Source organism: Syngnathus floridae, chromosome 8, assembly GCF_059516105.1.
Source record: "Syngnathus floridae isolate MCC-2025c chromosome 8, RoL_Sflo_1.0, whole genome shotgun sequence".
NCBI classification, from domain to species: Eukaryota; Metazoa; Chordata; class Actinopteri; order Syngnathiformes; family Syngnathidae; genus Syngnathus; species Syngnathus floridae.
In genome coordinates, this window is record NC_142420.1 from 12,584,134 (window position 1) to 12,603,003 (window position 18,870).

Below are 18,870 nucleotides of genomic sequence, written 5' to 3' on the forward strand. Positions count from 1 at the left end.
CTTCTCGGGGCTATTTTTAGCAATTGTAGAAATTTAGAACCTCCCTAAGCAAGGTTAGGAGGCAAAGTATAAAGTGACATTTATTTTTTGTTATAAAGGTTTGAAAAAGCAAAAATAAAACTGTTGTTTTGGTTTTCTGTTTGAAAAATTTCAAGCACGTCAGAAAACTAATTAGGCCAGGTTTATTATTCAAAAATGCAATGCAAAAACACTTAAACTACAAAGCTGACTCAATACAACAATTCAAAACCCAGGGATCTTCTGCAGAGAGTGCAAATGTTTCTTTGATCTATTTTTCTTTTTCCAGTAGAAAACACTTAGTTTACTATGTGTTTTACAACCAACCTTAACACTATCAGACTGAAGAACAAGCTTAAGAATGAAAACGTCTCTTTAGACGTCAGCGTGCTGAACACATGACTTGTCCATGAGTGACTCCCTCAAACGACTGGGTGGAGATGACTTCTCCCATCCATCCATCCATCCATCCATCCATCCATCCATCCATCCATCCATCCATCCATCCATCCATCCATCCATCCATCCATCCATCCATCCATCCATCCATCCATCCATCAATCCATCCATCCATCCATCCATCCATCCATCCATCCATCCATCCATCCATCCATCCATCCATTCATTCATTTTCTATACCGCTTGTCCCCACAGGGGTCGCGAGCGTGCTGGAGCCTATCCCAGCAGTCATCGGGCAGTAGGCGGGGGACACCCTGAACCGGTCGCCAGCAGGGCACACAAAGACGAACAACCGAGGGGCAATGTGGAGTCCTCAATTGGCCTACCAAGCATGTTTTTGGGATGTGGGAGGAAACCGGAGTTTCTGGAGAAAGCCCACGCGGGCCCGGGGAGAACATGCAAACTCCACACAGGGTGGGTCGGAGGTGGAATCGATTTCTCCCATAATGTACATAATTATTTCATGGGCCAAAATGAAAAGTTGCTTGTTGTTTGCATGTTGGTGGGTTTTACCATTTTTATCTTGTGTTTGTTAGAAATTGTTTTGCAAAACACCATAGCTGAAATAGATGTATTGATTGATGACTTGTTGGCTGAATACATACGTATTTGTGCCAGGCAAAACCAGGCATTATCAGTGACTATAGGCTGACAGGCAGAGAGTGGTACAAATCTAAACGTGAGAGACTTGGGGAGGAGCTGAGTAACGCAGCGCTAAACCCTAGAAGTAGCTCAATAGGCTAAATTTAAAATGTTTAAGCCTTCAGTTGACCCTAACAATTAATATATATATCACTTTAATGCATTAATTAGCTTAATTAATTGCGTTAATTAATGACAAATCTATCTATCTATCTATCTATCTATCTATCTATCTATCTATCTATCTATCTATCTATCTATCTATCTATCTATCTATCTATCTATCTATCTATCTATCTATCTATCTATCTATCTATCTATCTATCTATCTATCTATCTATCTATCTATCTATACGTTTATATACGTATATATATATATATATATATATATATATATATATATATATATATATATATATATATATATATAAAATATCATCGGTCAGTGGGGGGGGGGGTACACAGAGACAAACAACCATCCGCACTTGCACTCATACCTAGGGGCAATTTGGAGTGCTCAATCGGCCTGTCATGGGAGGGTTGGAGGTGGAATCGAACCCACACCCTCCGAACTGTGAGGCGGACACGCTAGCCAGTGCTCCACCGAACTCCCCCCCCTTTCTCTCTCTCTCTCTCTCTCTCTCTCTCTCTCTCTCTCTCTCTCTCTCTCTCTCTCTCTCTCTCTCTCTCTCTCTCTCTCTCTCAAGTTTTGTACTAAATTGGTACTTAGATATTTAGAAATGAATGTAACTTGGCAAACTCAGTTGGGACAGCATATGCACGGAAATTCCTCTGGGTTGCTTTGTCTCACAACGAAATATTTCTCTGTGAAATAAAGGTCTTTCCAACTCAATGACACTGATATAGCTGCTTGGTAATCATGCATTTGAAAGCACTCTGCCACCATTTTCAACAGAGTTAATTCAAGATCACACTGTATTGTTTCCTTTTAAATCACTTCAAGTTGGTACCCATAGATTGAATTTGGCATATAAATTCAACAGTGAATATTGTAACCTTTTTTATTTTTATATTCGATTTGCTGCAATGACTAGTAATTATCTGCCTCACAACATTTAAGCCCACAGCAAATCAATTTTGGCTATAAATAAAAACTCTGAAGAGAACCCAGCAGCGATGAGACTTGGCCTTGTATTTTTCACACCCAAACAACAATTGTGTCAGAAGGTCAAAGCCCTTATTCCTCATCTGTAAGGTGAAACTGCAGCTCTGCTCAGAATAAAAGCACACCCCATATGGGGTATTGAAGAAGTGATATGTTGCCAATAAAACCCCTAGGGGAGCAGACTTTAATAATATATAACAAATAGGAGAGTGGAGTCTTTTCTTTGTTTCCATATGCTGCTGCCATATGTAGATTGTTTGAAGTCACTTCACTTGAAAGCCCAAAACAACCTCCGAGTGTTCTCTGTTGCCATGGCATCGTGAGGCTTGCAAAGACTTGCCACAGTTCTTTTTTTTTCATAAATATCTCAGCAATACTGAGTATAAAGCATAAAGTTTTTTTTTTTTTTTTGAAGGACCTTTATCAGTTTGTCAATATTATTGCTGGCTAAGAACAAGTGCTGTTCAGGAAGTTTTTTTAGAGAAGAATTGAAAAGCTTAAAGATTGATAGTGAGTCTATCTTTGTCCCATAATAGGTGGCTTTCCAGACCTATTTTTATTCAAATTGCAAAATTAAAACTGAATGGAAACGCTGCAAATTTGAAAAAAAAGGCCTAAAAGTCCCCCAAAAAGTTTTTACGCTTGGAGAGGATGGATTTTTAGACGTATTGAGAAAAGGAAAATGCATTGTGTGTGTGTGTGCGTGCGTGCGTGCGTGCGTGCGTGTGTGCGTGTGTGTGTGTGTGTGTGTACACAGCAAGAGTGATATGTGTGACTGCTGGTTACTTCTTAAAGACCTCGCTTGAGTTGAAGTTTGGATATGTTGTAATAGCCTTGTTTGACTGCCCAGATAGTAAAGAGAACTTTTGTCAGAGATACAAATCAGAATAGTGGACAGAGACTTCAGCACAGTGAAAATCTGGGTGCACACATAAAGATCAAAAAGTGGCAACTACCATGGTTAAGTTGAAAGGCTCTGTATTTTCTGCTGCTGGTATTTTACCTCGATTGAAAGTCTTAATCTTCTCAGTGCGACAGTTGGACAATAAACTTGGGTATTTATATTAACCTTATAAAGATTTAACATTTTTGCAAGTTTAACTAGATGAGACTGGTGACCTTCACAAGATATATGTACTCTTTACATCAAGAGGACATTTTATTTGGGATTTTCTGTTGTTAATTTTGTGTGAAGACGACAGGAGCCAGACAAGGGCAAGAACTTCCACCCTAGAAATATTCTCAGCAAAGTTCTACTCCCTAAATAACCTTTATTGCACTGTCAAACAATAATTACTCCACTTGAGTAGGTATAACTAAGGAGACTAAGGATCAGCGTGGTTTCAAAAAGTTGTTTCTTGGTGAAAAATACGACTGTCTGGCTACAGGAAGGGAGATAGAATGACATTTATTATCTGTAAAAGGCCACAGGTTGTCAACTGACAGCAGTAAACACATGACCAGTATCTCCACAAGGAAGGGTTAAAGGACAAAAAAAGACAGACGGGTTTACCTTAGGTTATATTAAGCTCATCCAAGGGAAGTTATTGAGCTATTGAACGTGCTTAATATGTAAACGTACACAAACATAACTCCAATTCTAACGTCAACAACTAGGCTTTTATGGACAATCAAACTGACAATAATAAACGATCAGCAACTTTGTGTTTCTTTATGCTCTTTTGTTCAGTCTTTGTTTTAATATCTTGTGCAGGCATTCTCTTCATAGGGGTCCTGACGCAAATTCTGACGATACCTCTTACACATTTCCAAAAGTCTTCACGCAGTTTGCATCAACATCAACATCAACCATTGTATCCTATTCGAGTGTAACAATTCATATTGGTTTGACACAAACTGCAAATGGACACATTTACAAAATGTTTTAACTTGTTTTACAAACAAGCTCCATCAAGGCCAAACTATTTACTTTAACTCACAAATTTACAAATGCTTTCACACAGTATGATAGAACAGATAATCAATGATTCAGACCTTGGAAAACGTTGTGATTTGATTTATGTTTTACAACGTATTTTACCAAACATGTTATAAGTACACAATATCCATTTAGGGGTGCTACAGTGTGGTTTTCTGGGTGATCCAAAGATCAGCAGGAAAGGCAACCCTGCATGTGGAGAGGTTGGGCTCGGGCGAAATTTGTATTGACTGGAATTTACCACTTCATGCTTCGATTCTACACAACCTTCTAACACAGTTTGAACCTACTTTTTTTTTCCTTTTATTTTAAATGAACGATATTGTTGAAATTGCATCTAAACAACGCCCTTTCAGGGTTGAAAGGCCTAAATGTTGTGAGGCATAGAATTACTAGTAGTCATTGCAACACATGAAAGATAAAAATAAAAAAGGTTACAATATTCACTGTTGAATTTATATGCCAAATTCAATCTATGGGTACCAACTTGAAGTGATTCAATAGGAAACAATACAGTTTGTGATCATGAGTTAACTCTGTCGAAAATGGTGGCAGAGTGCTTTCAAATGCTTGATTAGCAAGCAACTATATCAGTGCCAATTAGTTGGAAAGACCTTTATTTCACAGAGAGCAATATTTTGTTGTGAGACAAAGCAACCCAGAGGAATTTCTGCACATATGGTGTCCAAGCTGAGTTTGCCAAGTTAGATTCATTTCTAAATATATAAGTACCAATTCAAAACTTAAGACACTATACTTTGAACTTGTTTGAACCCACTTTTTTTCCCCTTGTATTTTAAATGAACGATATTGTTGAAATTGCATGAAAGTTGGTTGTTAAACTGTTATATATATATAATTACATTATATATATATATATATATATATATATATATATATATATATATATATATATATATATATATATATATATATATATATATATATATATATATATATATATATATATATATATATATTGAGAAATATCAAGGGCTCAGAGAAGAGCTGGAGAAGACCTGGAGAGTTAAGACTTCAGTGGTACCTGTGGTCATTGGAGCACTAGGGGCAGTAACCCCCAAACTGGAGGAGTGGCTGAAACAGATCCCAGGAAAAACATCTGACATCTCAGTCCAGAAAAGTGCAGTACTAGGAACAGCAAAGATACTGCGTAGAACCCTCAAGCTCCCAGGCCTCTGGTAGAGGACCCGAGCTTGAAGGGAAAAAGAGACCACCCACGGGGGGTGAGGAAAAGTTTTTTTTTTTTTTTTTTTAAATTACAGCGACGGTCGCCGACCACGCAACTGCACTGCCCTGGTTGCATTATTGTGACAGAACCGTCCCTCTAATTTAGAAAATATTTCTAAAATCCTGATGTACTTTCCAAAATTTAAGTGGACCTCAGTGCGCAGGTAGCTTGATTTTGTCCGATCGCGCAACTGCAGCACACCGCCGAACGCGCAACCGTAGCGCGTCGCCGACCGCGCAACTGCACCGCGTTGGTCGTATTATTGTGACAGAGCGGTTGCTAAAATTTAGAAAATATTCTTAATGTCCTGATGTACTTTCCAAAATTTAAGTGGACCTCAGTGCGCAGGGAGCTTAATTTGGTCCGATAGCGCAACCACAGCGCGCCGGGCGCTCACTGTCGCATTGCTTTTAGAGCGTCTTTGTGTTTTAGGATGGATTTATTGCTCCCACTTGCTTCCTTTGGAGGCATGATTAGACTTGATGCAATCCTCAGAATAACGGGAATGTAATAACGAATGGAGTCAGTCGGCTCATCTCGTGAGGTTCGACAACCGAATTTCATCCGACATCCGAAGCAAAAAAATCTCGAATTTTTTGTTCGAATATCGATTTATTCGAGAACCGGGACGTTCGAAAACCGAGGCTCCACTGTATATATATTCAGGACTGTCTCAGAAAATTAGAATATTGTGATAAAGTTCGTTATTTTCTGTAATGCAATTAAAAAAACAAAAATGTCATACATTCTGGATTCATTACAAATCAACTGAAATATTGCAAGCCTTGTGTGTGTGTGTGTGTGTGTGTGTGTGTGTGTGTGTGTGTGTGTGTGTGTGTGTCCAAAATCCGGTCTAAATTTAAACTGGACCAAAACATTGTGTCATAAAATGAATAATGAGTGGCCCGCTGGCAATGTTGCGGGGACCTGCGTGCCCCAGAGCAAGCCACAGATATTAAACTCTTTCTAACGGGAACACGCACATGAGCCAGCGCTCATGATCGGTTGCAAGCGTGTCTCTTCCGTCACTTCCCAGTTCACGTGTCCGTTTCCAAGATAATCAGTGACACAGACACTTCCTCATTCAAAAGTCCACACATCAAGGACTAAGGCGGCGCTAAAATCAGAGACGCTGCAAGTGACGCTGCACAGGGAAGGCCAAAAAAAAAAAAAAAAACATGGACTACTGGTAAGAGCTTTCTACTTCGTACTAACTCTATACACTACTATGCGTCCGCGCTGCCCACTCACAGTGATAGCAAACAACAAAATGACTAGTATGGATTATCATTTTGTGATTAGGAAGTAATTTGTTGCATATGAAGTTGAAATAAAAAAGAGAAAATGGAGAATTATTTAATTTGGATTAAAAATCTGACATGATGCAACCTACCCTGTTTACTGCAGTCACAAACACCAAAATCACCCTTCATATTAATACAATAACAATAATAAAACAAACTTAATACAGTCAAACCTCGGTTTTCGACCACAATCTGTTCCAGAAGGCGGTTCGAGAAGTGAATCGTTCGAATTCCGGATCTATTTTTCCCATTTCAAAGAATGGAAAAAAAATCCGTTCCAAGACTTAAAAAATGCCTTTTTTAAGCATTTTTTCATTTGCAAATTTTTGTCCGATTGCGCACCTGCAGTGCACCACCGAACGCGCAACCATAGCGCCCCGCCGAACGCTCAACTGCACCTCGCTGGTCGCATTATTGTGACAGAGCCGTCGCTGAAATTTAGAAAATATTTTTAAAGTCCTGAAGTACTTTCCAAAATTTTAGTGGACCTTAGTGCGCAGGGAGCTTAATTTGGTCCGATTGCGCAACTGCAGCGCGCCGGGCGCATTGCATTGCTGTCGCATTGCTTTAAAAGCGTCTTTGTGTTTTAGGATGGCTTTACTGCTCCCACTTGCTTTCTTTGGAGGCATGATTAGGGGTTAATACAATCCTCAAAGTAACGAAAATACAATGACAACGAACGGAGTCAGTTGGCATCCGGGTCGCGCGGTCTGGTTTTCTCGGGTCCTCTCCGCTCAGCTCGCGAGGTTCGACCTCCGAATTTTTGTTCGACAACCAAAGCAAAAAAATCAAAAATGTTTCATTCGGATACCGATTTGTTTGAGAACCAGGACGTTCGAAAACCGAGGTTTGACTGTACATCTAATAAAATAATCATTCAACTTTCATAAAATTGTTCATTTGTATTTAATTTATTATTCTTTTAATCTTTAACTTTTCCGGTAGTGCAATTGACAACAGATTCTCATATGCAATAGTAACCTATCTGCAGACAGCAAAGGATATAGTTAGATATTTACAAGTTCATTTACAATGGTAATGGTTAGAGGAATATCGGTGCGAATGGTCGGCACCTTTTCATTCTCATCTAACCAAATCCGGACCGCTTTGCAAAACGTTTGGACACCCCTGGCATAGAGTCTCCAAAGAAACACTAAAAAAAAAACTTTAAGACTCAGTTTTTAGTCTGAGACTGTGTAAAATTGTTAGGTGTAAGGCCCGCATAAAGAAGACATGGAATACATGTATTTTTTGTGTTTATTCATACTGTGTGCGATAGTTGAGTGTATTATGGCAAAAAAAGAAAGCTGTTCATTTTCATCCTCATCTATGACCTTTGCTAGGTGTGTTGCACACAGTGAACGTGGCATTATGCCAGCATATCCTCAGTCAAAAATGAAACCTTGTCCTTCTGAGGCACCTGACCTTTACCAGTCGTTTTCTTGAAGATATTGCTCTGTGACAACTTAAAAAATGATAGAGATAAATTTGATAGAATGACCTATTGTTAATTGCATTACAAAGTTTGACCTATATCTAAAATCTCCAATGACATCATTGTGGCAAAATTACTTTGCAGCGCAAGCACTGTCACTAATTGCTGGAAAGCATTTGCTGGCTGTGCAAACCGCTACAAAAGAGGTATCAAAAGGTGTCCCTCAACTGTACTTGGATCTGAAGTTTTTTTTCTTATTACAAAATGACGTGTTAGCACAGCGATGCAATGGCCAAAAACTACAAGTAAATTCTCAATAAAAACGAATAGCCTGGGATCTAATTTAGTTCCGTTTTACCAGACACGTTGCCTGCTGCCGACCAACACATTCAATGCCCTCTCGATGTATAGCTCGTGGCTAAGCTAATTTAAATGGATGTTCAGTACCGCCAAAGCAATGTCTGTTATATGGGCCTGATTTAGGGTATTGAGCAGTCATGTCCACACAAGCGTGCGTGCGTGTGTGTGTGTGTAGGTGTGTGTGTGTGTGTGTGTGTGTGTGTGTGCACGTGCGTGTGTGTGTGCCTCGACGGGATCACCACCTTATCGTGGTGAGGCACTTTGCGTCTCGCACTAATGGCAGGGTCACCCAAGCCGAACAGGTCGAAGGGTAGAGACCAGACTAAGACTGATCCCAAACCTGCCCCTTGGGACAGGCATAGTCGAAGTCCAATAGACCGGGCCACTGGCAGCCCCCTGCAACTCCTGCCAGACGAAGGTCGTCATGGGTCCGCTCATGCCACTGAAGATTTCACCTGGTAGGAGTGAAGACGGTGGGAGTGCTGACTGCGCACCCACATCCTCACTTTAATCCCCACCTTTGCGAGCCGGTCAGCGAGCTTGCATCGTGCGTCATCAAAGCAGACGGGCATAGCAAGCTTTTCAAATCTGTTCAAAAATTGTTTACAGATATAATAAAGTGTTTAAAAGTACAATAAAGTGTTTAAAAATTAAATTATAAAAGTCTTGCGTGGATGCCCTCGCGCTGGGCCGTAAACGTGACACGTTTACACTTTAAAATGTTTAAAAAGTGTTTGAAAATACAATAAAGTGTTTAAAAAAATTATAAAACTCTTGTGCGGATGCACGATGGCGCGTCAGCACGCAAGCGCCTGAAGCCTTTACACTTCATAAAAGGTTTAAAATAGTCTTGTGTGGCTATTGTAACAATATATTTACTCTTGAATAAATACAGACAATAATTACAAAGCAAAAGAATGGTGCTGAGGTTCAGGCTTTGTTCAGTATAGGAGTTGGGTGAGGTGGGGGTGGGTGGGGACAACCAACCACTGCTCCCTGTTGAAGAAAGCAAATGGGAAAAAGTTGGTGGCACTGGTATAGTAAAAATGGTAAAGTTAGGGTTAGAAACCCTAAAGTTTCAGAGCAAGATTTGAACCTGTGCTACGCAGGACTGAAGGACTCCCTTAGCAGAACCCGCTCTCGCCACTATGTGCGACGAGGTAGCACACTCAATTGTGCATAATTTGAACTTGTGTCTCTCAAGCGAATCACAGCAAAGCAAGGTGGGAGTTGCCGGTCACTCTCCTGTAGCAGGTTGTCATTGTCTCTCAAGCAATTCATGGCAAAATAAGGTAGGGAGGTAAATCTGCTGTCTCCTCTTTGAGTGATGACTAAAACCACATATGAAAGCTAATGACTTTGGTCATTGTGCAACTTCCTTGAGGAAAAAAACCAGCATGCATTTTGTTATCTGGGTGGACTGCTGGCAGCATCAGGAAATGGCTTTATCTGAAAAGCAAACCGAAGACCCAAGCTCCACTCACATTTAGCCAACCCACTCAATTGTTTAACCAACCAGCTCAGGCATCAAAAATAGGATATGAGGTAAATTCCACATTGAGTATTATCATTCAGACAATTTATTTTTTAGCCTTTTAATTATCTGGGTAAGGCTACTGAAAACAGATTCTTATTCACAATTCCAACCTTACTGCAGACAGCAGAGTAAAACAAGGCAAAAATAAAAGCAATCACAAATAAATACATTAACGACAGACTGTATGAGGGAACAGACACAAATACATCCACAATGCATGAAATAATACAATGATTAAATACCTGTTAAAATTGTTTTCTCCAATCAAAATACATCAGCGATTACTTCACATTAAGGAGGTAAAGAGTTTTATTCACCTTGTTGCACATGTTGCACAAATAAATACACTAACAACAAACTGTACGAGGAAACAGACACAAATACATCCACACACACACACATATATATATATATATATATATATATATATATATATATATATATATATATATATATATATATATATATATATATATATAGGTTGCCAAAATCAAGATAGCACGGAGAGAAGTGAGCCAAATGACAGAGGCCCAGAAAGGTGCAATGAAAAAGCAAGTTCCCAAGAAATACAGCCAGATGCCCATACCTGAAGCACTCGAAACTGCCAAACAAAGACTCCAAGCCTTGGCCAGCCGCCTAAAGAGGTACATAAGAGAGAATGAAGCCAGACGAATAAACAGGTTGTTCACAACACAACCAGCGAAAGTGTACGCTCAGTGGCAGGGGAATAATAGCAGAGCAGACCCACCAAGGCTGGAAACTGAACAGTAATGGAAGGATATATGGGAGCGGGAGGCATCACATAAGAAGGATGTACAGTGGCTGATGGCTCTGAGAAAGGACCACAGCAAGCTCCCTGAACAGAACCCAGTAACCATCACAGTGGCAGACATCCAGAGAAGAGTCTCAGGAATGAAAAACTGGACAGCACCAGGCCCTGACATGATCCACAGCTACTGGCTCAAGAAACTTCCAACTCTCCATGAGCGCCTGGCAGCACAACTGAACCAGCTGCTAAGGGATGGGACTCACCCTGAATGGCTAACCCAAGGGTGTACGATCCTGATCCAGAAGGATCCTTCAAAGGGTACAGTCCCATCCAACTACCGGCCAATCACCTGCCTCTCCACAACATGGAAGCTGATGTCGGGCATAATATCAGATAAGATAAGCAGGCACATGGATCAATACATGAGCACTGCTCAGAAAGGGATTGGTAAAAATAGCAGAGGAGCAAAATATCAACTCCTGGTGGATAGAACAGTCACCCAAGACTGCAGAACCAGACGTACCAACCTGAGCACTGCCTGGATTGATTACAAGAAAGCATATGACTCAATGCCACATACTTGGATCACTGAATGCTTGAGGCTGTACAACATGAATGGGACTCTGAGAACCTTCATCGCCAACTCGATGAAACAGTGGAAAACTACACTTGAAGCCAATGGCAAGCCACTTGCACACGTGACCATCAAATGTGGTATATATCAAGGAGACGCTCTGTCCCCAATGCTGTTCTGTATAGGACTGAACCCCTTCAGCCAAATAATCAACAAGACGGGCTATGGATACCAACTCAGGAATGGGGCCACCATCAGCCACCTCCTCTACATGGATGACATAAAGCTGTACGCTAAGAACGAGCGGGACATTGACTCCCTGATCCACACTACCAGGATCTACAGCTCTGACATCGGAATGTCATTCGGACTTGAGAAATGTGGCCGCATGGTGACTAAAAGAGGAAAGGTAATCCACACAGAGGGGGTCTCACTCCCAGAAGGAACAATACCAGACATTGAGGACAGCTACAAATACCTTAGAATTCCACAGGCAAATGGCAACCTTGACGAGGAAACAAGGAAAGCAGCCACAGCCAAATACCTCCATCGAGTAAGGCAAGTCCTAAGAAGTCAGCTCAACGGCAAGAACAAGTCCCTAGCCATTAACAGCTACGCCCTACCAGTAATCAGATACACTGCAGGAATCATATGGTGGCCAAAGGAGGATATACAGACCACAGATATCAAGACACGGAAGCTCCTAACCATGCATGGAGGGTTCCATCCCAAGTCCAGCACCCTGAGACTGTACACTAGCCGTAAAGAAGGAGGCCGAGGACTAGCGAGCGTGAGAGCCACTATCCAAGATGAAACATCCAAGATCCATAAGTACATCAGGGATAAGGCCCCAACGGATCACGTGCTCAGTGAATGTCTCAGACAATGGGCATCAAAGGAAGATGAGGTGCTCGAGGAACCATCATGGGAGGACAAGCCCCTACATGGGATGTACCACCGAAACATAGCTGAAGTGGCTGATATCCAGAAATCCTACCAATGGCTAGAAAGAGCTGGTCTGAAGGACAGGACAGAGGCACTGATCCTGGCTGCACAAGAACAGGCCTTGAGCACCAGAGCAATAGAGGCCCAAATCTACCACACCAGACAAGACCCCAGGTGCAGATTGTGCAAAGAAGGTCCTGAGACAATCCAGCACATAACTGTAGGGTGTAAGAGGCTGGCAGGTAAAGCATACATGGAGCGCCATAACCAAGTAGCTGGAATAGTGTACTGGAACATCTGTGCAGAGTATGGACTGAAAGTCCCAAGATCCAAGTGGGAAACACCTCCAAAGGTGGTAGAGAATGACCAAGCCAAGATCCTCTGGGACTTCCAGATCCAGACAGACAGAATGGTAATGGCGAACCAACCGGACATTGTGGTGGTGGACAAAGAGCAGAGGAAAGCCGTTGTGGTTGACATAGCCATCCCAAATGATGGTAACATTAGGAAAAAGGAACATGAGAAACTTGAGAAATATCAAGGGCTCAGAGAAGAGCTGGAGAAGGCCTGGAGAGTGAACACTTCAGTGGTACCTGTGGTCATTGGAGCACTAGGGGTAGTAACCCCCAAACTGGAGGAGTGGCTGAAACAGATCCCAGGAAAAACATCTGACATCTCAGTCCAGAAAAGTGCAGTACTAGGAACAGCAAAGATACTGCGTAGAACCCTCAAGCTCCCAGGCCTCTGGTAGAGGACCCGAGCTTGAAGGGAAAAAAAGAGACCACCCATGGGGGGTGAGGAAATAATTTTTTTAATTTTATATATGTATTGAAGGAATGGGGTCAAAATACAAAAAGTCCTGCCTAGCTACAAAACCAGATATGCTCAAACCTCATTGAATAAAGTACACAAGCAGACAAGTATATTCACATATTAAATAAATAAAAGAAACATTTTAATCATATAATTATACCTACACACCAAATCAATAAAGAAGACATACCGTATTTGCCGGTGTATAAGTCGACTCGGTGTGTAAGTCGACCCCCTAAAATTCGACGGAAATTTACGATTTTATGATATCTCCTTTGTATAAGTCAAGCTCAATTGTTGCATTATATTAAACTTCAAAATTCAATCAGAAATATGCGAAATGTATTGACGAAATGTGTTCAAATTCGCGAGTTTGTAGCGAGCGATCTATACGCCATTTTAAATATTATTTACTTCATGACCCTGTGATATTACGCGCCGAGAGAGACTAACAACAATGAACACTCTTAGAAACTGGTTTATTTTTAGTTAAGAAACAACAAATTATAATTATAAAGTGATTGCTGGTACATAGTTCAAAATTCGTCTTCATCGTCGATATTTCCGAAAAGCTCGTTCCATTCGTTTTCGTTTAGTTTGTCGTCATAAAGGGCATCTTCTTGGTCTTCTCTATCCTCAGTTTGCTTCTCCTCTTCCCAGATAAGGTCGTCTTCTGTCCCATCGAGGGCTTTTGGCGAATATTTTCTAAGTGCCAACGGCTCTTGCGCCATAAAGAGTCCGCCTCGGCTGGTTCCCCATGTCGGCCAGAACAAGTGAAAATTCGGCCTCTTCCCCTGGAAGTCTGGCCAAGTTTGGCGAATATTTTCTAAGTGCCAACGACTCAACCGCCGTAAAGTGTCCGCCTCGGCTGGTTTCCCATGTCGGCCACCACAAGTGAAAATTCGGCCTCTTCCCCTGGAAGTCTGGCCAAGTTTGGCAAATATTTTCAAAGTGCGAAAGACCCAACCGCCGTAAAGTGTCCGCCTCGGCTGGTTCCCCGTGTCGGCCACCACAAGTGAAAATTCGGCCCCTTCCCCTGGAAGTCCGGCCAAGTTTGGCGAATATTTTCTAAGTGCCAACGACTCAACCGCCGTAAAGTGTCCGCCTCGGCTGGTTTCCCGTGTCGGCCACCACAAGTGAAAATTTGGCCTCTTCCCCTGGAAGTCCGGCCAAGTTTGGCGAATATTTTCTAAGTGCCAACGACTCAACCGCCGTGAAGTGTCCGCCTCGGCTGGTTCCTCCGGTCAGCCAGAACAAGTGAAAATTCGGCCTCTTCCCCTGGAAGTCTGGCCAAGTTTGGCGAATATTTTCTAAGTGCCAACGACATTCATTTAGACATGGCGATTGAATGTTTACGTACCGGTAGTTATTGTCGTTGCTTGACACGCGATGACTCGCACATTCGCTCAATACCCAGTACTTCCCTCTAGCAGTCATCGTCGCTGCCTGGCTTTCGATGTCCGTTATTGAGGTGAGAATATTTGAAATTGTTGCTGAGGATGCGTGTTAATGCGACGAACGCTTTATAATGATTCCGTTTCTCGCTGTTTGATGAGCCTGACGGACGCACACCCACGCACAATGAGATGCATGAGAAACGGCCTTGGTTACCATCACATTTGAAGCGATGAATACGAAGTTAAATTTTATGACTCGGTGTATAAGTCGAGGTCGATTTTTTTCCGTCGATTTTGGATCGAAAAAGGTCGACTAATACACCGGCAAATACGGTAACTAGACATTTTTGATAAGTGGTGATGAGAAAGGTTTTTATAACTTTATGATCTGATATATATTTCTGAGCACTTTGAAATAACAAATGACTTTTGATATATTGCCTAAATAGCTTAATGACGCTTAAGGAACTGTGTAATGTATGCCTGATGTTTTTTCTCTAAATCATGGACACGGCCAGAGTGTATATATATATATACATATATGTATATCTCTATCTATCTATCTATCTATCTATCTATCTATCTATCTATCTATCTATCTATCTATCTATCTATCTATCTATCTATCTATCTATCTATCTATCTATCTATCTATCTATAAAATAATACAGTGATTAAATACCTGTTAAAATTGTCTTCTCCAATCAAACTACACCAGCGTGTTGTTTGAAGTGTCGGTGTTCGTAGATGAGAGGAGCAAAACATTGAAGTCTCCCTTGACCCGTATGTGGGTTCCGGATGGAGTCCATGACATCACTCAAGCTAATAATCAATCACTACAATCTGAGTTTGAAAGTAAACAATCAACTTTTGTTTTCAAATAACTAAAAGTCATTCATCTGTTGGTGATGACACACATAAAGATTGGTTCACAGTTTGTCCCTCATTGCATTTTTTATGCTGAGTTTCAATCTTCCCTGTTAGTTTTGCAACATTGCGGATTCAAGTGTAGGGAAGCAGGGAGGCAAGACAAGAATGCACTCAAAAAAAGTAAATTTATTTCAAAAAGAACAAAAAGTCACAAAAGTAAGTCACCTGAAATGAAAAAATATTGAATTAAAAGAATTCCAAAGAACAAGCTTTGAAGTAACACTAGGGTTAGACTAACTACGATTTGGGAATGTTACTCTAAAGAACAGAGACAACCAAAACAAGCAATGATCTGACAAAGACAGAAAAGAAACCAGACAACTAAATAGAACCAAACTGTCAAGACAACAAGGAACACCTGGACAAGACACGAGTGGCGAGCGAAACTGATTAGACACAAGGGCTGATGAGAGTCGGTGGACACAAAAATTTAAAGCGTATGTAAAGGCACCTTTAACATGCTCTAAAAACCACTCAGAATGTTCGATTATATTCACTTGTATCCAAATAATATTATAGAATTGCATTCGTGAGCCAAACGCAGTCAATTTGTGTGTATTTCTCGATCTTCCCCGCCCCTGTCATGAACCGCTCCATTCAGTACATACAGTGACGTAGATCATAGGACTCACCCCGTTGTTTACCAATTGATAGCACGAAGAACCACACATTTTCCGGGTGTTTCGTCTCCAATACGTCACATAAAAGCTTCATTTAGTTTACAAATTGGTGTTTAAACGTATGTTCCACAATGATAAGGTTTGTGTTGTCAATTTTTGCAGCAATGCGCACAAAACCCACAGAGTACGTCATTTTCCAGCAACGGAATCTATACAACGACAATGGGTTCGTTTTGTTCAAACAAAACAAGCCGAATTTAAGACCCCGCGGCCAGACTCTCAAGCTGTCATTTGTGGAGCTCATTTCACTCCGGAATGTTAACAGGGGTCAATGATGGAGCATCTCGGTTCCAAAACTAAGAAACTTCTCAAGCCAGACGCAGTCCCTACAGTCCAACCTGTGCCCACAGAAGAACAATTAGTTTCCATGGGGAAGAAGAGACAACGGAGTCCCCCCCCCAAGTTTACCCACCCCACCTCGAAAGCGCCAAGACAGAGCCGTGCAATTGCCAAAACGGAGATTCTTGAGGTATGAAATTTTTACCTTTATTTGAAAAATAAAAACGTTTAGGCTTATAACCAGGGCTGTGGACTCAGACTCGGGGACTCGGACTCGGTCGGACTCGGTCATTTTTGCCGGACTCGGACTCGGGCTCGGACTCGGTCCGACAATAAAAAAAATACGTTCAATTTTATTTTCATCATGCTGCTGAGAATGCGTGTAGGAATACTGTCCACAGCCCTGCTTACGATCAATGCGGCCACGTTGAGTTGCACTTAGGCTAATGTTTACATTATGTACCAATGTCAAGGATGATTACATCACCCAGCTTATATCATTATTTAGATTTTAATCTAAATTAGCCTTGAATAAAGACTAAGCAGTCACATGAATTAACAGAAAAAATGGACAGCCGGACTCGGACTCGGTGGTCAAGAGGCCGGACTCGGTGCAAAAATCCGACCGGAGTCCACAGCTGTCAGGAAGGAGTTGAGCCAGGGCGACCAAATGCAGCTTGAACCAGGATTTATTGCAGGGAAAAGGAGTTGGAAGGGAGGCAGGTGGGGAACCGACGACACAGACGGGAGGAAGACTCACGGCCAGCAAAACAGACAGACTGACCGACATGAAGTCCCCTTGGACAAGGTTAAAATTCTGACCGTGAGCCTTCAGACAGACCGAGGGAAAACCAGATGACACGAACAGGAACACTGGGCACGAACAGGAATGGACACAACAGTAGACACCAACAGGGAGAAACACACGGGCAGGGCTTAAATACACAGGGTAACAAGAGGAAGCAGGTGACAGACATTACGGTAACGAAAGGGGTGTGGCCGAGCGAAGTGCAGGCTGAGCGCGCTGTGGCACGGGCGTGACAACAGCCCTGCTTATAACTATAGGTGTAACTTCGGTAGTAACATACAGTGTGCAAAGGGAAAATAAGAAATAGCACACCAAAGTAATAATCGTTCATGGGTTTTCCCAGTCCTACAAATTAATTTTCCTACTGTTTTCTACCCTATAATAAAATATGTTGCCAAATATATTATTAAAAGAAATTTTCCTTGCAACTTTCTTAAAATTTATTTAATTGGACACCCAAAACAATATCAGTATATAGCCATTGCTAAGGCTTTTCTAATATGACATTTACAGAACATTTTACTTCTGGACAAATATCTTTGCATTTTTTTCCTTCAAACAAATTCGGCATTTTTCAAGTCATGTCAGTTTTGACCTTTCAAGGTTATTTATTATTTCAACATTGCTATCACCTGGGGCTGTCTTTTTACATTTAAGGCTGATTGTAAAGTTAAAATAATCTCAAAAGGGGCCAGCTATTAAATATTATAAAAATATAAAAGTTAGGTATACAAGTTATGTTAGATAAATTGTATATATATGTTATCATGCGTTCCCTAATGCGTACTTATTAATAAAGTTATTGCGCAGAATGCTTGCTGTTTTTTCTTGCAGACATCACCCAGTCCACAACAAGTCAAACGATGCTGTCTGGAGCTTCCTGACCTTCTACACATCTGGGAATCCAAGAAAGTTGTTGATGTCTGCACATGTCATTTTGTCTATGCACTCTTTTCACATGACTACTTTGTTTCCCATAACATTCACTTTTCGTTTCTCGTGGGATCCTGTCCGCGACTTCTAGTTTCACATAGAATCTCGTTTCTTCACTCATGAGACAAAGCCCACGCTTTCCCCCCCACCTATCAGGGGCTAGTCTCACATTGTAGGTAGGGCATTCCTAAATAAAAAGAGAGGAGTGTAAACAAGACCTTTAGTGTATTTTGGATTGATGTAAGTCTGTTTGCACTCCTCGCGAGAAAAGACTCAACATTCTGTCTCACTGGTTTTGTCTGCTGATCCTTTTGCTGAATCTGAACCTGACAAGTTATTTTAAAGGTTAATTTTACACGTATTGTGCTGTTCCTGCAGCTACTAAAGGACGCGCCGAAGACCGATGTCCAGGACAATCAACCAGGGAGCAGTGTCCAGGACGATGAACTGGAAAGAGAATCTGGGGACAAGACAGCCACCTGTCAGACGGATCCAATCCCAAAAACAACTCGAGGGACACATGTCTCAAACATGAAACCCCACACAAAAACGAAAGCCATAAACACCCTAATTACAAGACCGCCTAAGTTTGATCTGGTGGAAACTGGAACACAAACTGAGCCGGTCATATTTTGTGACCTTCCACAAGGGGAGACATTGACCTGGAGCACCC

General features: G+C 41.4%; 1 long non-coding RNA gene across 1 annotated transcript; it reads left to right on the forward strand.

Annotated features, from left to right (window-relative positions):
* Positions 1-6,557: 6,557 nt before the first annotated feature.
* Positions 6,558-18,474, forward strand: LOC148394640 (uncharacterized). Its single transcript, XR_015859879.1, has 3 exons — positions 6,558-6,622; positions 16,443-16,646; positions 18,099-18,474. It is a non-coding gene; the product is annotated as an uncharacterized LOC148394640 (long non-coding RNA).
* The last annotated feature ends 396 nt before the right edge of the window (positions 18,475-18,870 follow it).